General features: G+C 38.1%; 1 pseudogene; it reads left to right on the plus strand.

The window, feature by feature from the left end:
* Window positions 1–11,127: 11,127 nt before the first annotated feature.
* On the plus strand, window positions 11,128–13,140 carry LOC120226839 (annotated as a pseudogene).
* The last annotated feature ends 11,058 nt before the right edge of the window (window positions 13,141–24,198 follow it).

The raw sequence follows: 24,198 nt of genomic DNA on the forward strand, positions 1-24,198 counted from the left end.
ATCTATCATTTCTTATTTTTTAATGTTTTATTTCTGAGAGAGAGACAGCATGAGTAGGGAGGGTCAGAGAGAGAGGGAGACACAGAATCTGAAAGGCTCCAGTCTCTGAGCCGGTTGTCAACACAGAGCCCAACGGGGGGCTAAAACCCACAAACGGTGAGATCATGACCTGAGCCGAAGTTGGACACTTAACTGACTGAGTCACCCAGGCACACCAATCTATCATTTCTTAAATCCAACATTATTAAATGAAGGCAAAGTTTGATGTTTTATAACTATTAATGTATATTTGTTCAACTTCAACCATATAGCATATCCAGTTACCATTTAGGAAGGTAATGTGAGAGTAGCCTTTTTTTTAAACAAGTCATTAAGCTGATGGACACAAAGAATAAGCAGAGCAAAAATCCAGCCTTGCCTCATTATAGTTTATAATAAGCGTTTATTATAACATCCCTTAAATTCTTGAAACAGTGAAAAGGTCATATGCAAAATAAAATGATAAAAATACTTCAGGTGCCCAGCATATGAACATTTCAGCTGTAGACAGAGAAATGGAGAGAAATGTGAAGTAATTAACTTAAAATTCTGGTTCATTATGACATCTGTAAACTAGCTTGATAAGAAAAGTCATATTCAGAAAGCATATTGAAGATATGCTTAAATCTTCTGTTCTTAAATGGATGTTACATTTTGGTTCAGATCATTTGCTCTCTTACAAATATTACAAATACAAATCAAGCAATATGAGTAATTTACAAAGCTTAGGGAAACCTGTAGAAACAATCATGTAGCTCCAATTAAGAAAACTATTTAGAGATTAGTCTAATTCTTATTTCCATATGTATATATACACTAAAAGAGGACCTGAATACACATTTGGTGATAACATAACGTGTATTAGTCACAGCTGTCTGTCTTCATATCTTTCATTTTATCCACACAATCCCTATGAAATTATTGCCTCTCATTTTTTTAATGCAAATATAATTTCTCAACTTAATTAAATAACATACCTATAGTCACATTGCTTGTAAATGACAGTTCTGAGGAGAAAAGTAAAATCAAGTAAAACCAGCAACAAAAACAATAGTTAAAAACCTTCCCAATTTTGTACCTTGCAAAGAACTATTTCTATATAAATGTAAAGAAATATATATGCTCTTATGTCTGTTTCTTTTTCAATATCAAAGATGCTTGACTTCTGAGTAGGCCATTCTGTCAAAATAATTCTCATCTTACAGAAAATCAGTACTTTAGAAAGTAAACCTCTAAATGATGCCACAAATGTCATGTTAACACCTAGTTCACTCAAAAGGAAAATGCACTTTTATCAAATTTTTAGTTACAACATTTGAACCTTTTTTTTTTTCAAGCGTGAAAAGTGAGGAACTGGGAAGTTATATAATTTCCCATGGTCTCAAAGCTAATAATTTTCAGAACTCTGATACGAACACTTGTTAGACTGACTTCAACGGTTAAGCTCATTCCATATCAGTTCTCTGTCTCCTCTTGACATACCTAAGCTTGATAATCCTTTACTTATCTCCAGCCTATTTCACTTTCCATTCCAAATGGAAGTTGTTTTAAAATTATCTAAGTTCATTTCCAATCACTGAGACACAGCACTCCACCTCTTACATATCTCTGCAGAAATTCAAGCTTCCAAATTTATAGAGTGACTAATAATTCTGTTTGTTCCACATATTTTCGCTCATTCTTTTTCCCTTGTCTCATATCCTAGAGGGACTATTTACACAATTTTCAGGAATGCCAATACTACAGTGTCTTGCTGAAGTGTTTAATATTTGTGACTTACAAGTGCTCTGGAATTTGAGGAATGAAGTTTCAAATGTATAATTTTCAGGTCAACATATGTTTTATAATTCTTTTTCTTATGTAAAGTGATTTATTTATCTTTTGTTTTCTTTTGCCTATTATCAAGTAGTCAAGAATTTCAAGCCACTCTTAGTAATAATAATAATACATGTTTATATTCTCTTGAGTGGCTTCATTGTCATTCATTCATTCTTTCAAGCAATATTATTAATTGTCGATCTAATTTCCACCACTTAGTAAAAAAGTTGCATGAGAAATTTGACACTTAACATCTTGTTTTTTATATCCATTTATATAGATAAGGGCAAGTACATTATAAAAACTTTAAAAAATGTCTATAATTTTTAGAGGTATTCAGCCCCCATCATAATTAACATATATCCAATTGTTCTTTCTTTAAATTACCACATAGTGAAAAATGAGCCATTAAAACATGCTTTAATGTAACCTTCTTTCTTTTCTGAGCTATCAGGGTCTGGCCATTATGATTACTTAATGAATGTCACTAGAGCATTTAAAAATAATTTTGTTCTTGGATTCATAATAAATTGTTACAGTCTGCATCAACAAATTGACTGTTTTCATAGTTGCATAAAATGATGAGCTCACTTATCTAACGAGATGTCAAGTTCATTTTCAAAATAATCCACATCAGTGTAATAATCTTTCAACTTAACTATTTTATTTTTATACTTTTTCAGGATTTCACCAAATTAGCTGGCATCTTTATTTTTGTTAGCATTCAAAATGAATTTATTCGTACAAGAAATATTCATTGATGATCTATTCTGGCTATACACTACATTAAACATTGAAGAAATAAAGTTATGAGAATATCTATGTTCCCTGATTTTTGGGAAATTAAATATATGTATATATATGTGCATATATATATAATATGTATATTCATACATACACACATACATGTATTTATCAAATAAATATATAAACCTGGCATTCCACTAAGTTTGGAGACTTCACAAAGGGAGATTGTATTTTAACTTCTTCATGATAACTTGATTAATTGCACATTTTCCTCTATGCATAGTACATATGCTTAGAATACATAATAGGTAACTTTTAAGCTTCATGCAATACAATCATTGTTTATGACTCATATGTTGTATAATTAATGGGTTCCACTTTCAGTTAATTTTTTCAGCCCTGAAATTTCTTTTTCTTTCTTTCTTTCTTTCTTTCTTTCTTTCTTTCTTTCTTTCTTTCTTTCTTTCTGTCTTTCTGTCTTTCTGTCTTTCTGTCTTTCTGTCTTTCTGTCTTTCTGTCTTTCTGTCTTTCTCTTTCTATTTTTTGCTTATTACATATATATTTTGGTGACCCTTTCATTCAGGATATGGTATACAGAGTATCATCTCATATTATACCCATTACTGGAAAAGAAAGTAAATTTTAGAAAGACCAAAAAAAAAAAAAACAAACCCATCTGATAACTGCCTTCATCCTTAGATCCAAACTTTAATAGACTGGACAAATAGCAAAGAAAGCAGTGAATTTCGACAAGGATATCTGAACAAGAAATTACTAGACTAGTCTATGAAGAGGGCATGATATCTGATAGCCTCTCAGTTCTTCACAGCATCCCAGTACTTTCCCTTTCTTGTGTGTGGAGATAATTGTCCAAGAAATGTTACAGTGAAATTTTTTTTGACAAAAAATATGTATTTTTTGTTCAATGGCATTTTGAATTTTAAAAAAATTGATAGAAGAGTGCCTGGGTGGCTCGTTGGTTGAGTGTTTGACTTCCACTCATGATCTTATGGTTCATGAGTCTCAACACTTCACTGGGTTTCCTGTGTCAGTGCAGACCCCGTTTTGGATCCTCTGTCCCCTCTTCTCTGTGCCCCTCCCTGCTTGTGGTCTCTTTCTCAAAAATAAATAAAATATTTTCAAAGAAAGTAGATAGAAGCACCTGTTTACCCTAAGACAAAGTAATCAAGTTTTAATTCTAGAATGGCAGGCACCGGTATGCTGGGTATGTTGAAGAACTGAAAATTTTTTCTATAATAGTAAGAAAGGATTTCCTGGATCCCTGATATGTGATAAAAAGCACTTTTACTGACTCTTCATGAAATGTTTATAATGGATGAATCTGGAGAATTGTAACAATAATGACATCCAATGATATATGCATTCCTAGAACCATACCCTGGACATTGACTGGGGGGTGGGTGCTTATCAGATGACATAATGTCACCATTTGAAGGTTTAAAAATGCAATGCAGTATGGGACTTGAAAAGTTCTTAAACATTGGAACATACCCTTTTTTTCTTGTTGCCTTTTGAATCTGGTGACTATTAAAAATGCTTGGGTTGGTCCCTTGGAAACATGTGACCAGTAGCAAAATCACAGTTTAGATAAGACAGACTTCATGACCACCTAGCTCAAGTTGAGTCTTCTGATAATTGAAATTTCATGAGTGACCACAGGAAACCATTTAAAGAACCACCTAGCTGTGCCAAGGCCAAACTGCTGACCCACAGAGTTGTGAGGAAATGAAATGTTCTAAGCCTCTACATTTTAGAGGAGTTTGTTATTTAGCAATGTATTGCAAAGATTTGCATTTAGATAGAGTCATTGGGGTACCTGGGTGACTCAGTTGGTTAAGTGTTCGACTTTGGCTTAGGTCATGATCTCATGGTCTGTGGTTTTGAGCCCCATGTTGAGCTCTGTGCTGATAGCTCAGAACTGGCGCCTGCTTCAAAATCTCTGCCTCCCTGTCTCTCTGTCCCTCCCCCACTCACACTCTGTCTCTGTCTCTATCAAAAAGAAATAAACATTAAAAAAATTAGATAAATCGAGTCACAAGTTCAATGTTAATAGTGTGGGATAAATGTTATACTAAATAGCATATGCACATCACTTTATATGTAACATATCTTCACAGTAATTGGTTTATTTGGCCCATGACCTTCTAAATTCTTACTGTATTTTGCTGTTGTTGTTCATTTGTTTCCGCACAACATAGTCCTAAATAACTAAGTACAGTGTATGACAAAGACTGAAGAAAATTCTTAATGGACCACTCAGCAGAATCGAAGATATGTGTTAAGTTTCAATAAAATAAAGGCATTTATCATTTTTGGCAGTAATTAGAAATCCTTTTGGCAAATCATTTGAATTATTTGTAGGATAGTGTTTGAGTTTATTGTGGGTAATAAAAGAAAAACTGGATGTTTTAATATGTGGACTAAAGGTATTTACATATGTCAACACTCAGATATTTGATAATAGCTCTTAGCTGTTGTGGTAAGCTGAAAAATGTTCCCCCCAAAGATATTCCTAGACTAATCCCCTGTAGCTGTGAATGTTATCTTATTTGTAAAAAAGTTTTTGCAGATAGGAAAAGTGTTTGCAGGATCTGGAGATGGGGAGCTGTGCCTAAATGCATTGACATGTATCCTTATAAATGGCAGGCAGTCGCAGATCTGAAAAACACAGAGGAGGAGGCCATGTGAAGTCGCAGTGAGGTTTGAAGATGTCAGCTGTAAGGACTGGAATGACATGGCCACAGGCAAAGAAATCAGCCAGCCACCAGAATTGAGAAGAGGGAAGGAACAATTCTCTTCTAGAGTCTCTAGACTGGAGGGAATGTGTAGACATTAATTTTGGCCAAGGGAAATTAATTTTAGACTACTGGCTTGAATAACTATGAACAGAAGTTTCTGTTGTTTAAATCTGCCACATTTTGGGGCGCCTGGGTGGCTCGGTCAGTAAAGCGTCGGACTTTGGCTCAGGTCATGATCTCACTGTTTGTGGGTTCGAGTCCCATGTCGGGCTCTGTACTGACAGCTCAGAGCCTGGAGCCTCTCTTCGGATTCTGTGTCTCTCTCTCTCTCTGACCCTCCCTTGTTCACACTGTCTCTTTCTCTCTCTCTCTCAGGAATAAATAAAACATTTTTAATTTTTTTTAAAAAAAGGGGCGCCTGGGTGGCTTAGTCTGTTAAGCGTCGGAATTTCGCTTAGGTCATGATCTCGCGGTTCGTGGGTTCGAGCCCCACGTCGGGCTCTGTGCTGACTGCCAGCTCAGAGCCTGGAGCCTGTTTCAGTCTGTGACTCCCTCTCTCTCTGACCCTCCCCTGCTCACGCTGTCTCTCTCTCTCTCTCTCTCCTAGAAATAAATTTAAAAAAAAACATTAAAAAAATTTTTTAAAAATAAATAAATCTGCCACATTTTGGTAATTTGTTATAGCAGCTGTGGAAAACCAGTAGGATTATGTTCTATTAAAAGAATTAATCAAACACTGAATTATCTTTCAAATTTACGTTAAAAAATTTCCAAAATGAATACCACTAATGATTCATTAAGGTAAATAAACAATAGTTTGTGAACATAAAATGTTATTATGGATTATTCACTATTAGTTTAGTATATATATATAGAAAATGAATGTGATGTCTTAGGTTCCGTTTCAATGCCTATCAATAATAATAATTTCTGAGTAGGAGACTCATTTAAGTGATGAGCCCAGGGTCAGGTCAATTATAACCACAATATTATTACTATAGATTTTCAATAGTATGTTCAGTGTGATGGGAAGCAAAAATAAAATGGAAAGCTTTCATTGGGGAATATTTTGTTTATATTTGGAACACCTACTCTGACTAGCAAAAGGAAAGTATTATATAAGAAAAGAGTAGAATTAGGGAGTGTTATGAGAAGATTGTTACTTTAGACCAGGTAAGGATGATATATATGCATATACCATATACCATAAATAGTATTTGTCTCCAGCTGTTAAAAATTTGGGTGATTTCTGGCTTGGGGTTATTAATAAAGCTGCTATGAACACTACTTAAAAACCTATTTGTATTCTCTGTTTTCATTTGTCTGGGGTTAATCAATGGAAATGGTAAATCATAGGGTAAGTACATGTTCAATTTTATGAGAAACTGTCAAACAAATTTCCAAAGGAAATAGTATTTACACTCCTAATACTCCTTCCCTTCTTTATCTGAGATTTCAATTAGAAAGTTAATAATCATATTTTTATCCCACAGTTCATAGAAGTTTTTTTCATTTCCACTTTTAACAGTTTTCCTTTCTGTACATTAGTTTGGATGATTACTCTTTCTCTGATTTCAAGTTTATTGATATCTGGTATTTTTAGTTATTTAGTGTTTAACCCACTGTGTTTGAAGTTTTCTTCAAGGCCTATATCTATTCTCAAGAAATTTCAGTGAACTTTTAAATTATTCAATAAATTAAATTATTCACTTGGAATTTCATTTATTCATAGTTTTCATTTCCCAAATGAATTATTCTATTTTTATTTTTTATATTTTTTAAAAAATTAAAACCTGTTCACATTTTAATATCTCTTTTTATATGCTAATTTTTCATTTATGGACCTTTCCTTATTGCCTGGTCTATCTCCTGGTTATAAATCAAATTTACCTGAATTTTTGAAACTTTGGTCATTCTGATCGTCTGCTGAAGCTAATGGATGTTACATTTTTTATGTCTAGATTTTGTAGTCTTCTTTAACAGAAATGTCGACTTTTATCCTATTATTCATTTAAGTTATTTGCAAACATCACAGTTTTGATGCTCAAATTTACAGGCTGTTACGACAGGCATATTGCCTTTATTTCAAGACTAGAATAGTGTCCTTCTAACCCATGTTATTTCAGGGAAACCTACGGTTTCCTAACTGCCTCTTAATTCTGACTGGGTAGAACTCAAATATTTCTTCGCCTTATATGAGTTTCACTGGTTGCACAGCTGAAAGTTACCTGATAACGATCCCTGGCCTAGTTTTGTGAAGCCTTCATCTATCCACACACAGTTTTACGTTGTGGTAAAGGCTGAATGGGACTCTCTTTTAGATTCCTGGAAGTCTTTCTTTCTCAACTACCTTTTCTCTGGTACCTTGAGCCAAATTTCTCTCTGTTTCCATTCTCTGGCTTCTGAATTCCTCCTTAGTGTGTTCTAGTTCCAAAAGTATAAGCACAAAACCCAGAGTTTCCTTCACTTTGTTTTCCTCCAGCTGGGATTGCAGGCTTCCTTCCTTCCCTACCCCCACCCCTTGTGTCTGAAAATAGTAATTTCTCACATTTTGTCTTGTTTATAGTGGTTTATGGAGGAGGAGGAAGGCTCTTCCAGTACCAGTTCCTCTACTGTGGCTGAAATAGCAAGTCTCTGAAGTAACATTTTTGAACAAGTAACAAAGAATGGGTCCTGTGCTTGGAGAACGGATTAGCCTTAAATAAGATCCAGAAAGACTAGTCTAGAAGTCTTGAACATTTACAAAACCAAACATAAAATATTTTCTTATAATCCTTCCCTACTTTCTTGTTCTCTTTTGTTTTGTTTCTTTTTTTTGGGGGGGGGGGTGGATGGTTCATCTACTATCACTACATACCACAAGCCTTCTGACAGCAATGCTAAACTCCTACCTTTGTCTTTCCCTCCCTTTCAAACCCAGTATCAAATTGTGTAGATACCTATGTTCTTAACCTACTTGCCACTTTCCTTGCTTTTCGTTGTAACTGATTGAGCACAGGCTCTCACTATATCTTGACTAGATTATATAATAAACTCTAAATTTATCACTTGCTTTAATATTATACTAACAAAAGTAATGGCACTAAACAATATATTGGTCTGCTCAGGCTGCCATAACAGAATACCACAGATGGGTGGTTTAAACAAAAGAAATTTTTTTTTCACAGTTCTGGAGGCTGCATGTCCAATCAGTTTAGTTCTTGTTGGAGGTAAATTTCCTCACTTATTGTTCTAGTTCAGTCCTTACGTGGCCTTCTTTCAGCGCCTGTGTGGATAGGATGGTGGGGGTGTGGGAAGACCAGTTTTGGTGTGCCATCTTCTATAGACACTAGTCCATCAGATCCGGGCCCCACCTTTAAATGCTTTTTTAATGTTTATTTATTTGAGAGAAAGAGACAGAGACAGAGTGTGAGCAGGGGAGAGGGAGAGAGAGGGAGACACAGAATCCAAAGCAGGCTCCAGGCCCTGAACTGTCAGCACAGAGCCCGACTCAGAGCTCGAACTCATGAGTAGTGAGATCATGACCTCAGCTGAAGTCAGCTACTTGACCAACAGAGCCACCCTGGTGCCCCTAGAGCCTGACTGGGAGGGGGGGCAGGCAATCAGTCCTTAAAAGACTACTACTAAAATTAAATTTATAACACCATTAGAAATATCAATTTAAAAGCTGATATTAAATATTAAGATTTTCAACAATGGCCATATATATGAAAAGCAAAATCCAAAGTTTCTTCCAATCTGTTCTATGATATTCCTTTACAGTTTAATTCACTCATCAGTAACCTAACAAATCATTTCTTCCTACAGATTTAGGACATAACAGCATAACTTATTTTGCAAAGCCACCTAATAGACATACACATACAAAGATAGATATAAAGGTACAGAATATAAAATCTTAGATGTATTATATTAGTTATATACATTAGATACCAAATATGTAAAATCTGTGTCTTTATATATCATTACTAGAATAATAAACTGATTGATTAGGCTATAACTTTCAGATAACATTGAGAGAGGTAGAAATTAAATTATCTTTCCGTGTTTACAAAGTAAAGCCTTATAAATTGACATTCATAATCAGAATTATTTCTGCATGTTTCTTGTTACCTGAACTCTATGATAGATTATTACTAACTGAATGTGATGGACTTCATCTGAGTTCTACATAATTTATCATTGCCTAAAAATTCAAGGACATGAGAGAAGAAAATGCTGAGAATATAAAAAATTAGGCAAGTGCTTATCTGGCATGGATTTCATTTTATGATACCAGGAAAAATTTTATAAAAACCAGAATTATATCATAATATTTTCAATAAAAATTTGTAAAATAGAGAAAGAAAAATATTAAGGAACTTAGAATAATATCAAATGGAAAATATTAAATTCTAACTATTAATTTAAGAAACTATGAAACTAGAAAAAAAGTAGAGCATATGATAATGAATATATTATTGCTACAAATTTTCATGAAATTTTATCTTAATTCTCATGTAATATATTAGAATAATGTAAGGACAGCTGAAGAGTTAAGAAAGCAATCATGGTTAATCACAATAATTTGTCCAAGATGTAATAAATTTCAGATAACTTTGTATTTCATAATTTTACTGTATACTGAACATGTATACTGAAACTTTTTGTGATAATTATAAAATCACATACTATATATATATAGATATTGATATTTTTATTAAATTTTTTAAATGTTTTATTTATTTCTGAGAGAGAGAGACAGCATGAACAGGGGAGGGTCAAAGAGAGAGGGAGATACAGAATTCGAAACAGGCTCCAGGCTCTGAGCGGCTCAGAGCTAGCTGTCAGCACAGAGACCGATGCGGGGCTTGAACTCACGAACCATGAGATCATGACCTGAGCCGAAGGCAGACGCCTAACTGACTGAGCCACCCAGGCGCCCCTGCAGATACTGATATTTTTTATGAAGTGGTAATAATGTGATTTTACACAGATGTGGGTATACATGTATTCATTACCTGAAATATACATAATACACAGAAAGAGAGAATGCAGAGGTTAATAAATGCAGTTGATGCTAATTAAATGTGTTCTTGGCACAAAAGAACCTGATTATCAAACTTTATTCTCTTTAAATTATTGATGTATTATTTAGCTGAGAGCATTATATTAAATTTTAACACCTTACGAACTAATAATATTACATTAATATGTTTTTCTAAATTTATTTCTGAGAGAGAGAGAGAGACAGCATGAACAGGGGAGGGTCAGAGAGAGAGAGGGAGATACAGAATCTGAAACAGGCTCCAGGCTCTGAGCTGGCTGTCAGCACAGAGATTGACACAAACCCGACTCGGGGCTAGAACCCACAAACCATGGGATCATGACCTGAGCTGAAGTCGGACGCTTAACCGACTGAGTCACCCAGGCGCCCCAATATGTTTTAAATTTTGATCATTATTTGAAAATGCTTACTGTCTTTTTCTCCTTTTTCGCCATCAAGTTATTAAGAGCAAGTCAGGAGGGCGTTGGCTGCCTGTGGTTGGGGGCGGAGTCTCAGGAGCCAGGGCCCCCGGGTTGTGCTGAACATGTAATTTGTGGAACTGCTTAGAGATGTCATAACCATGTATTCATGGCAATGACCTCAGCATCTCCATTTTTCAATGGGGAACTGAGGCCCACTGAGGCCCAGGAAGAGCCAAGATTCACTCACCCCCACCCCCCTCCCTGGTCTTTTTGCCCACACCTGCCTGCCTGGTGATTTGGTGAAGCCAACCCAGCTATCAAGCACATGACTCTGTGCTACTGGGGTGTCACCACCACCAGGGACAGCAGGCCTGATGCGGATGAGGCTCAGCCCATGGCTACCAGGGGAGGCCTGAAGGGCCTTCTGCACCGGGCTGGCCCTGGCAGAGGGGACCCCGAGGTCATCTTCAGCGAGGCCACACTGACTGCACAGGAGGTCTGCATCCACGTCACACACAAAGTCTGCATCACTCCAGGCTACCTCAGTCTCTGCTGTGTCACATGCCCACACATGTGGTCTCAGGAGACTTGAGCCTGGCAGTGTACTTCCACGGGGGTTTCATTTCTGGAACTAATCTGAATCCTTGGGAGCCGGCCGTGTGGGGCTGTGGGCCTACAGAAGCCAAGCCTTGCTCAGAACCGGCAAAGCAGGGGTGCGGCTCCTGAACCCAGCCTCCTCTCAGTGCCTCTTTGCTCAGGGCAAGCAGGAGTTTGTGAATGGCATCACTGTGGGAGCTGTCGAGCCAGGAAAAGATCCATCATTTTAAGAACCAGAGTCTGGGCATGGCCTTTCTGCACCGATGTCACCTCGTTCTCTGCGATGGTGTGTCCCCTGGAGAAGGTGGCCAAGAAGCTGACCTCCAAGGACTGCATTCCGCGCCCCTTCTGGCTGCACATTCAGTAGCACAACGTGTTGACGCCGCAGATCTGTGCGAGCCCTCCAGGCAGGCGGCGCTTCCCAGCCTCATGGTCAAGTCCCCGGACCACGCTCCAGACGGTGGCACCCCGCTTGGGCCCGCAGCGCATGCCTGGAGGTGGTAGCCCCCACTACAGAGGCGAGCCCTGCTGCATCCAGGGCAGGGGCAGGCCCAGCCAGAGCCTGGACCTGAGTTGGCCACTGGACTCCCCCGCTCATGAGGTGCAGAGACGGTGGCATCCACCGGCACCCAGTCCAGCCAGGGGGTGGCAGTGGCGATGACAGCACCAGGAATCCCCATGATGCCTCATATGGGAAGAAAACCAAGGCCGAGGAGGTGGGTGACCAGCCAGTCAACAGGCCTCAGGAAGTGCCAGGGGCCTACTCCTGTGACTTCGGGATGCTACCCACGTGGTGCTGAAAGAAGGCCACATCAGCATCGGCTGTCCGGACAAGTTCCTGGAGCTGACCACACCTTCCTGGGCTGTGGCTCTGTCCTCGCTGTCGCTGGTGGACGGCTATTTCCGACCGACGGCCCACTCAAGCCACCGCCTGTACTATGAGGTGGTGGCTCCACGGCTGGAGATGCCCCTCCGGGACAGCATCCGCGGACCCCTGCTGCAGCCATTCGTGCCGGCCACTCTGCAGCCCAAGGATGGCCTCTGCTTCAGCCACTGGAGCACCAGCCACCTCAACCCTCTCATCCCGCGGTGGCCCGGGGAGACCAGGCAGCCAGCGCACAACACTTGCACCTGCATACGTTCCTCATTGAGCTGGGGCTGGGACGGTCCTTCCCCCGCTTGCAGGAGCCACCCTGCGCGCTGCTTGCTGTGGGAAGATGACGACTGTTTCTCCCCACACTGCTGCTGCCTGCCATGGCCGAGAGAAATCTCCAACCTCAGCACCGTGTGGGGGCTTCCGGCCAGCACCAGGGCCAGTCAGCCTCAGCCAGCTCGCTTCCACCGGGCCTGTCAGGGTGACGTCACCCAGCTGTCCCCCTTGGGCCAAGGCACGAGGAACCGTGTGTGTGAGGGCATCGTACCGGTGGGCCCCAAAGGCGGCAGGACCGATGGTGGGGATGCCCCCAAACCCAGTGGGGAACGTGGCCTGGAGCTTCAAATGGTACTCAAGGTAGTCACCACCACATCACCTTGGCCTCTAGGGGACAGCCAGCCTCACGAGCCGGGTCTCCCATGTGCACGGCATCTGCATGAGCTGCTCTGAGAACATCCTGGTGACAGAGTAGGTGGAGCAGAGCCCCTGGACACGTGGCCGAGGCTGGAGGGGGGCCACCTGCCTGTAGCCCGGAAGGAAGCAGTGGCCCAGCAGCTGCCAGTGCCCTCAGCTACTTGAGCAGGCAGAGCGGATTCCCTGGAGAGCCCCCCCCCCCCGCCCCCCGGCCAAGGACTGTCCGGTGGTGCCAACAGCTGATAAATGGGGCTTTGTTGCCACCTTCCTGGAGCTCTCCTTTGATGAGGACGCCCCCGCAGGGAGGTGGCCCCGCTGAGAAAGAGTGCTTCTAGCGGCGGCAGCGCTGGGTTCCTGAGTCCTCACGCCCAGAGCCGGCCACACTCACCACCCAGCGCCTGAGCTCTGGGCCAGCTGAATGCCCCTCCTTGTGTACCATCTTGCACAGGCTGTGGGCCCAGGGTGAGCCCCACCCTGTCGCTGGGACCCCCGCTTATGCCAGCGCTGTGCATAGTGACTGAGCATGTGTGCCTGTTCCTCATTCACTTAGGAACCCACAGATGCCTGTGCTCTCCTTAATGTTTTATTTGGGGAGAGTCACAACTTCTTGGACAACTAAGCCCTTGCGGGTTTGTTTTTTTGTTTTTTTGTTTTTTTGCTTTTGTTTTCTCTCTTGATGAGATACCCTTTACCCAATCGAATAAACAAACAAACAAATAAATAAATAAAGCAAGTCAAGAGTGATATGTCTAAATGAAGACCACTACACCTAGAGAAATGGCACAAATGTGTTAGATAAGAAAGACCTTGAGGGGCTCCTGGGTGGCCCAGTCAGTTATCATCAAGAGCCTCTGACTCTTGATATGATCTCATGGTTAGTGAGTTTGAGCCCCACATCTGGCCCATGCAGAAGGTATGGCATCTGCTTGGGGTTCTCTCTCTCTCTCTCTCTCAAAAAAAAAAAATACCTTGAGTTTTCATTAAAATTCTAAATTTTATCTAAACACTTACATAACAAAATTCCTAGTCAAATTTACGTATCTATTATAATTCTCTAAATTAAAAACGGAACTCAAAAATGAGTAGATACATACCAAAGAAGCATATCGTGTAGATATATATTGGATGTGTCATTTTTTATGCAATAGAAATGTTGGAGAATAACAGCTTATCTTTGTCTTCACCAACATCAACTTGGTTGTAAAAAATTGTTCCTTGTCATACACACCTTTCTGCCCACCAAGATTGATTTAAACATAAATTTTAGTTTAAAAGAAATGACAAAAATGCTTTTACTTTAATTGCTATTAAGCAAATGCTGAGTTTATTTCTTATACTATTTTTTATGTTACTTATTTTTTTTTAATTTTTTTTTAATGTTTTATTTATTTCTAGGAGAGAGAGAGAGACAGCATGAGCAGGGGAGGGTCAGAGAGAGAGGGAGTCACAGACTGAAGCAGGCTCCAGGCTCTGAGCTGGCAGTCAGCACAGAGCCCGACGCAGGGCTCGAACCCACGAACCGCGAGATCATGACCTAAGCGAAAGTCGGCCGCTTAACCGACTAAGCCACCCAGGTGCCCCTATGTTACTTATTTATAGATGCACACGTATGTCTGTTCTAGGGGTTGATAATTATATACGGTGATCTCACATTCAGAATTACCTATGATATAAAGAGGAAAACTATTTTATTCATACTGTTATATAACAGTATTTATATAATATTTTCCAAAAACCTGCAATGCCAGAGAGATTACACATTGGTTTCTCTACCTTTTATCCATTTCCTCTTAGAAAATCACTGTGCTTTGCTTGTGAATGACTCCTTCCAAATGCTCAGCCTGCTGGTTCCGGTGTTGCTAAGCACATCATATTCTAGTAATGGCCATGCCATCCAGCTGTGACTAATTGGTGAGCTCACATTCCCATGTAGATTTCTGGAAGGATGGAGACACACTAATGCCACGAACAAAACTATTCTAAGACTTTAGTTAGAATTTTTGAAATAAAAGAAGTTATTCTTACATTTTATGTGATAAAACTCTCTGTAGGGCCATGGAAGTTCTGGAAGCAATCGATTGCACAGAACCAACAAAGAAAAGCCACATCAAGAGATGGAGAAGCAGGGTTTAATCTTGATGCTGTTTTTGGAGTCTCTAGACTTATCAGGAGCTGGTGATGTCTTTGGATTATTTAATTTAAGAGCCTACAAATTTTCTATTTTGCTAAAAAGATTATGAATTGGGTATTTAGAACTTTTTTGTAGATGATGAAATTTTAGATTAATCAAGGTACATGATTTTCCTTTGTCAGTGACAGAGTTTGTAATGAAACTTTTGCCTTTTTAGAGCTTTCTCCATTCATGATTCTAAACATTAGGTTTAATTGCATTAGTAGATAAATGTTATATATGTGGATATTAAAAGGAATTCTGTCACCCTAACCCTGACCAGTAATAAACTACTGATACAATCGAAAGGTTGTTTCATGAAATCTAATATTTGTTTCATTTTGCCTTATCATTTCCCTAAGATGTTGATTAATTTGAAGGTCCATGTCATTAGGAATAAAGTTACATGGAATCTAAATTTCACTTTATTATGTTATGGTTAACAATATACTTCAGAAAGCTTTTTTATCATTTCAAATTGTTTAACATTTTAGTCAAATCAGAGAGAGGACCAGAGTCAAGTATTTTTGGTACTAATGACAGCTATCTGGTCATGTCACCTTGAGGTAAATCCGATAAATGATTTTGAATTTCTACATCTAAATGTAAAATAGGGGGAAATGACCAGAATCCCTAGAATAGATTTTGCAGTTCTATTAGGTTGAGTATTAAAACTAGTGTGTTATTAACACACATACACAGCATTACAACAAACAGTTTCACTGAACAGCTGGACATATTTTATTTGGTCTATGATGTAGGGCCTTTAACAAATTTTTGCCAATATTTAACAATTTGGAGAATTCACATAGAATTTAAGGTTTTGCACAGCATAAAGAAAAAAAAGTTAATGCAGAAATCTGGCTGCATTGGACAGAGTGCCGTGGTGTCTCAAATGGTCAAGCATCAGATTTTGGCTCAGGTCATCATCTCATAGGTTGCGGGTTTGAGCCCCGCATCGGACTCTGTGATGACAGCTTGGAGCCTGGAGCCTGCTTCAGATTCTGTTTCTGCCCCTCCCCGACTTGCACTCTGTTTCTCTCTCTCTAAAAAATAAATAAACATAAAAAATATAAAGAAATTTGGCAGCAGTGGAGCAGCATGACCATATGTGGAGAATTAACTGAGCTAAAGAGCAGATGTGCCATTTAATGAGGGCCTGCGTTCGGAGTCACGGTTCGAGCAAACTCACATTTTTTTGAATGTATTGATTATTAATAGGGTGTGAAGAGTGACCCTCTTTCAGCCTGAATATTTCATTAATTTACTTTATTGCCCAGATCCTGAGGACATTTGGATTTGTGACCCTCAAGATATACATAAAAGTATGGACAGCCGGGCACATAATTGCAAAATTATATTCCAAGTCAAAATAGTGAAGTTTGATCAAGTTTCAACATTAAAGCTGTGTGTTGAACGGTATACCCTGTGGCTGTAGGGTCTAATTACGTGATGGAAATGGACAACACTGATGCAAAGCTGTTTACAGTTTAGAAAATTAGATGTATTTGACAGTAAGTGGTGTGGGCAGAACAATGCACAGGGGGGAATGTGGTATTATATTATGTTTATGCAAACTATGGAGAAATAACAGCATCAAAAGAGACCTGCTGTGGCATAGAAAAGGGAGATTAAGCAGAGCACAAAATTATATGTATGATTTGATTACAACTGTGTTTAAAGTACTATACTAAGACTGGGGAAAACACAGAAAAATCAAAGGATTTGATTTGTTTGTATGATTTTTTTCTTATTTTAAGTTTCACCTGGAGCTCCCTGGGTGACTCAGTCAGTTAAGTCGGTTAAGTAACTGACTCTTAACTTCAGCTCAGGTCATGATCTCATAGTTTATGAGTTCGAGCACCGCATTTGGCTCTGCACTGACAGAGTAGAGCCTGCTTGGGATTCTTGCTCTGTCCCTCTCTCTGCCCTTCCTCCCTGTGCTCCTTCTCTCTGTCAAAGATAAATAAACTTAAAAAAAAAAATAAATTTCAGGGTGCCTGGCTGGCTCATTAGGTTAAGCGTCTGTCTTTGGCTCAGGTCATGATCTCACGGTTGCTGGGTTCGAGGTCTGCATTGGGCTCTGTGCTGACAGCTAGTTCAGAGCCTGGAGCCTGTCTTTGGATTCTGTGTCTCCCCTCTCTCTGACCCTCCTCTGCTTACGCTGTCTCTCTCTGTCAGAAACATTAAAAAAACTAAAAAAAAAAATTAAAAAACATTAAAAAATTAAAAATGAATCAATAAATTTCATTTAATATTTTCTATGATAAAAGGGATCAAATTAAAATTATGTAGTGGGTAATCTGATTTGTGGATAAATAACCATCTTCATATTTCTGAAGTAAAACATCACAATGGATTTCATCCATTGTGTAGAATACTGTAGATCTACACATTCATGACTCAAAGATATATACAACAAAAATATTCTCAAGGTGATTTATGTTTCAGAGCAGTATTTTCCAAAAATTTTTATATCATGAATTATACAAAAAATGTTATTTTTTAGTTTTTAAAAAATGAACAGTATGCATCCACTTGTGAATTATACACTTACTTTGCAGTTTATTTATGAAATATTTGTAAAACTTACCATTTATTTCTTAAGATTACAACTACATATTAGAAGATCTAATAGTGTATTTATATTCATAGACCACTGTTCTAGAATCCACAGACACACCATGGAAAGGCATGCACAAAACTGAGAATCTAGCTGAAGAAGACAGATATAACTATGGAAGTGCAAGAAAAGTAGCAAAGATTCCATGATATGATATAAAGTCTAAATCATTTATGTGGTGGTATTTGAGAAGGCAAAAAAAAATAGACAATTTTTATTCATTCTAGCTCATAATCATTTCAAAGATATAAGAGAAATGGAAATGTTATAATTTTTATTATTGTCAAATTATTATCTCAGAAATATGAAATGGGTTCTCAATTGTTTTTTTTTGTTTTTGTTCTTAGCAAGAATTACAGAGTCATTTGGATAAAAGACCTTTCTTCTAATTCTACAAATCCAAGTTCTTAAATAAGCTTGGAATTTGCTTTGCATTGGCCTCGGGAATCTAAAGGATATAAATGAGCATAGAGCTCATATCTCAGAGTACTGCTTGTATTCTGCTCAACATTTCCTGTTACTTACAATGGAAACCATGTGATTTTAATAATGGACACATTAATTCTGAGACCTGCTGTTGCTTAGTTTCCAATTCTGTCAAATTTTCAAACATTTGATTCAAATTTCATGGGCTAAAAAGTTAACTGTGTCTACTGTACATCAGTTTATTCGTTATTTTGTTTAAAGGCAGACTTATTAGCTGAGGTTGGCTCATATTCAGACATAATCTAGGCATATGAAGGCATTGATACAATAGATGTCAATTAGGAACCAGATTACTTTTCTTAGAAAACTGCTAAGTAAAGAAGAACAAAGGGGATGTACACTTTAAGAAAACTAGGTTTTATTTCCTAATCAAGAAAGCAGAGGAAAAAGGGAGATTTTTTGTAAGATCAAGGCAGCTGGTCATTGAGAGGGGAAAGCAAGGGCTTTGAGGTATGAGCTTGCATACGTGCATGTGTACGTGTGTGTGTATAGCTATACATATAGACAGTATGTATCAGTTTGTGTGTGTGTGTGTGTGTTTGTGTAGCTATACATATAGACGGTATTATGGGTGTGTGAGTGTGAGTGTGTGAGTGTGAGTGTGTGGGTGTGTTTCCAGTCTAGGCAAGAAGCTTATACACATCCAGTCAGTTCTATGCTATTGGCTGGCAGAGCTCCAATTCGTTTACAAGCATTTCATCGTAGCGCCTGCTCAAGCGTTCTGCTCAGGGCTGACTTTTGTTTGTCTGTCTTTAAGTGCAAGTTGTGTTAACTTATTTGCCAATTTATTTCTGTTCCCTTTATAAACCCTGCATGAAGATAATCTGGTGTTTATTTAAGTAGCAGCTAAGGACCAAAAGCTTAAATGGAAGAGAAATATCGATGAATTGGCATTATTCTGATAGTAGAAATAATCTTCATTTGATAATAGCAGTGTTAAGTAGGCTTCCAGAAGTTAAGACCTGAGAACATCAGCACAGAGGCCTTCAAAGTTCAGTTAAGCATTAAAAACATTAAATCTGATTACAGTGAAAGTTTTCTCTTCATAGCTCATAATTGAACATCATGCTGAAGAATTTGTCATTAGTAAATTATACTATAAACCATTCAGAAAGCTATTCTTCAAAATAATTTTAGTATTGAAACATAGGCATTTCAATATATGATGTAATAAAAATACTTACACCAGTTAGAAAGGCTGTATATACCATACATACATTACATTTTAAATAAAATAAATAGCATGCATCCAGTTATAAATTACAAACTCACATTGGAGTTAATATAAATATGAAATAGTAGTAAAACTCAATCCTTTCTTAAGATTTAAATTGCATATAAATTGAAAATCTAATAACTTTGTGGATTGTTTTGTTTTCTTTTGTTTTTATTCATAGACCATAGTTCTAAAATCCAGAAGACCCACCATGTAGAAGACACATAAGCAGCTGAGAATCCAGCTGGGGAGACAGTTATGGCCTCTTAACGAGAAACCGAAGAACAGTACAAGGAACTGAAGCCAGTGGTCGCAGTTAGAATTGACTTGACAAGAAGATGAACATTTTCCTGGATAGGCCTTTTTATGCTTGGCTTACCATTTTTACCTTTTTGTTGCATCCATTCCCCAGCCCCCATCTCTTCAAACCTTTACTTCTCATAGGGTTGATTCATCCTCGGATGCCTCCATCATCCTTCCTCTTTATTGGGTTCAGCTATTACGATTATTTATTCTTAAAAAGCGAACTCACTCTTTGTTAACTGCCATTAGATTTTTGAAAGAAATCATGCATTTTAAACTTTTTTTTAATGTTTTATTTATTTCTAGGAGAGAGAGAGAGACAGCGTGAGCAGGGGAGGGTCAGAGAGAGAGGGAGTCACAGACTGAAACAGGCTCCAGGCTCTGAGCTGGCAGTCAGCACAGAGCCCGACGCGGGGCTCGAACCCACGAACCGACATCATGACCTAAGCGAAAGTCGGAAGCTTAACCGACTAAGCCACCCAGGCGCCCCGAAATCATGCATTTTAAACACTGCTGCAATAAATAGCTCACCTTTCATTTTGTGTGAATTGAAAATGGTACCACCTGCTTACATATTCATTGTCCATTAGCATCAACCTCATTTGGTGAATATGCAGTTTTTTATTTTAACCTTTTATCCAGTTCTTCAACTTTTTAGGGAAAGCCAACCCTTCAATCAAAGATTTTCCAAAACGAATTGTGACGTAAGGATTTTTCATCAAGAACAAATCTCTCCAAATAGTTTCTTTTTAATTTTTTTTTTTAAGTTTATTTATTTTTGAGAGAGTGAGCAGAGGAGGAGAGAGGGAGACACAGAATCTAAAGCAGGCTCCAGGCTCCAAGCTCTTAGCACAGAGCCCGACATGGGGTTCGAAGCCACAGACTGTAAGGTCATGACCTGAGCCTAAGTCAACTGAGGCTCAACCGACTGAGCCATCCAGGAGCTCCTCCAAATAGTTTCTTTACAAGAAATATTTTGGAACATATTTTCTTATAAAATGTCATGATATAATACTTTAGTATTTTGGAAGTATTTGTTGAGATTTTGCATCATAAATAATCATGTATTACTTTGTCTTTTATTCTTTTAGTATGTTGTATTTTATTAATTAATTTTAGGATATAAACCAACCTTGGATTCTTAGGGTTAAATCCTCCCAACATTATGCAGTTGGAAAACTCAAGAATTTCCAACATTCTTACATTCAACAGATAAATATATACAAATCCAATATTCAGCAGCACACACACCACAATTCTTATACAAAAGTGTAAATATAAAAACTGTATGTCACCAATGTCACTCTGCTACCATTCATGACCTCATGTGGAATGTTAACTTTTCTTAAGTGATGTTTAAATGATTGCATAAAATATATTTCTTTACTAGGCTGAAGAGACAAATTAACTTTCTAGATACTTTTTTTGAATATGACATGAGATAGTAAAAAAATACAAAATGATTTCAGGGTATGACTGTGCCCTTTTATTCACAGCAGCACTCTGAATCCAACATTTTTACATTGCTGAATTGAAATCGAATTTTAAGAGGTAATGTACCAAAGTGGCACACACATCATTCTAAGTTAATTGAATAGTAATTTGGAATACCTTGTGCTAAGGCAATAGATTAAGTATTACATGTTCCAGTTTCACTATTGTCTAAAATGTCTTCTGTTTTATATTTAATCATAAACAGATGTTTATCTGTTTTCAATATTACCATCATTTTCCATTTCAAGGAAAAAGTATGCAATAAAATAAGGTGCTATCTTTATAGCATCAAAGAATGAAAAGTATCCTGTTAGGTATTAAAAACTTGTAATATAACAATGTTGCAACATTATAAAATATAATATGGCACAAAATGTAAATATCAAGAGAAATAGGATTTGCAAGATAAGTTAGTGAAATTTTGTGAAATTAATTCTGCAAGGAAATTGAGTTGGTGCAGTTGCTGATTTGCTTGATTACCAACCTTACGCACTTTTGAAGTATTAAAGTGCGTGAAAACCAAGCATCATCAGTTACTGGATTCACGATCAAGGAGCAGAGTTGTGCTTTGGTTGCTTTTAAGTTACATCAAACATCAGGTTCTAAGGAATGAAAAGAAGAGAGTGGCTCAATTCTGGGAAGATGAATATTTTGAAGTTTACCTACGTTAAGGAAATCTTCCATTACTACACTGATTAAGAGAAGCCAGAATTCTCAAGACAGAAAGTAGAAACTGACAACTGATGCCTTCTCTGGTGGAAAAGAATGGAGGAAGGAAGTAGGTAAACTGGAAGAAAGAGGGATGGTTTAAAGTACAACTTCAGGAAGGAAGCAAACTATGAGATATTGAAAAGAATGAAAAAAAAAAAAGAAAGAAAGATTAAAAAAAGTTGAGTGTGACAAAGTATGCAAAGATCCTCCAAAGGCTAATCTTTTTCCCTACGGCTCAACAGAGATTCTTAATTAGATACTCTTTTGGGTCTCACTCCTGGTACATTATAATTTTAGGGAATTTAATGATCCAATAATGATCCACTTAGTATGTGTTTAGCCTGTTTATGAGTGTCATGGTACTACACAGAAAAGGTCCAGAGCCTAGCTACTGATCATGGAGATTCTTGCCCAAGAATTGAGGAAGGAAAAAGACTATCACCTAGTAATCTTTGAGCTAGAGAGATCAGCAAAAAAAATCCCCCAAACAAGAACCAAATGCTTATTGCACAATTAATGTTCTAAAAATAATATAATTCTTGACACCTTGATTGTTGAGATGAGCACCACAATAAAATAAATATATATTTAAGAATAATTAATTTACTTACACAGCACATCATCTGTAATAGCAACTTCCAAAGAAACTCTTGATGTACAGAACATTTTTTAAAAAGTTGTGAAAATTAATTTTGAGAGAGAAAGAGAGAGAGAGAGAGAGAGAGGGAGAGAGAGATTGGTGGGTCAGGGACAGAAGAAGAGTGAGAGAGAATCCTCCCAGTGAAGGCAAAGAGCTGCATGTGAAGCTCAATCTCATGAACAGTTACGATCATGACCTGAGTCCAAATCAAGAGTCAGACACTTAACTGACTGAGCCATCCAGGCACCCGCACCCTGATGTATGGAACATTTTGGTTAGCTTACTGAGAATATGCAGTGACTCAAATTTGAACCCTCAGCTTTGCTGTGGGCAAAGGAAACGGGCTTTCTCTGTAACTAGAATACTGATTTCTTACATCTAACACTAAATATACTGCCTTTCCACCTTTTTTAAAGTGTTTCTTGAATTCAAGATCCAAGGAACTAATTTATTTTGTTCATGTGTTCATTAATACTCTTTTTTATACAAAATGTTAATACAGACTAGTGTCACTTATTTAAAACTCATGAGTGCAGTGCCTTTAATAGGTGATCTCCCTAAGGGGAATCCTAAACGTTATTAAGAATTCTATAATTCTATTAGGTACCATTCCCATTCAAAACTCTCTATATGATTCGTGGAGAAAGAGAAACCATCTTCCTACCCACTGCATCCTTTAAACCACGTTTTCCATTCATCTGTGGTCTTGTAAAGAATCCTTAAGTTCCACGTAGACTATTTTCTTTACTGCTTGTACATTCCTTAGTCTCAAATGACAGAAACTGGGAGCTCCCTACTAGTACTTATGGATTCTGGTATTATTTATCAGCACAGAGAATGCATGGAGAACTTGGTTCTATTCAGTTCCCTGTCCAGCCTAGATAATAATAGGGAAGGTCTGGCATAGTATAAAACTTGTTACAAAGGGATTTCTTACAAAAGTTTGTTACAATAATGTCTAAGTATTCTGTTGTTACAATTGTTTTTTCTTCTTTTTAAAAAAAAATTTAAATGTTTATTTATTTCTGTGTGTGTGTGTGTGTGAGAGAGAGAGAGAGAGAGACAGAGAAGGGGGGAGCATACAGTCAGGGGAGGGGCAGAGAGACAGGGAGACACAGAATCTTTTTTTTTTTAATTTTTTTTTAATGTTTTATTTATTTCTAAGAGAGAGAGAGAGAGAGAGACAGCGTGAGCAGGGGAGGGTCAGAGAGAAAGGGAGTCACAGACTGAAACAGGCTCCAGGCTCTGAGCTGGCAGTCAGCACAGAGCCCGACTCGGGGCTTGAACCCATGAACCGCGAGATCATGACCTAAGCGAAAGTCGGACGCCTAACCTACTAAGCCACCCAGGCGCCCCGAGACACAGAATCTGAAGCACGCTCTAGTCTCTGAGCTGTCAGCACAGAGGCCAGTGTAGGGGCTCAAACTCACAAACCATGAAATCATGACCTGAGCTCGAGTTGGATGCTTAGCCAACTAAGCCATCCAGGCACCCCACAATTGGTTTTTTGCAAACCATGGAATTTTCAAAATTATGACAAAATATCCTAGGTATTGCTAAACTTAGTACTCTCAGACCAC

Source organism: Hyaena hyaena, unplaced genomic scaffold (genome assembly GCF_003009895.1).
Source record: "Hyaena hyaena isolate Hyena2069 unplaced genomic scaffold, ASM300989v1 scaffold_1853, whole genome shotgun sequence".
In the NCBI taxonomy this organism is placed as follows: Eukaryota; Metazoa; Chordata; class Mammalia; order Carnivora; family Hyaenidae; genus Hyaena; species Hyaena hyaena.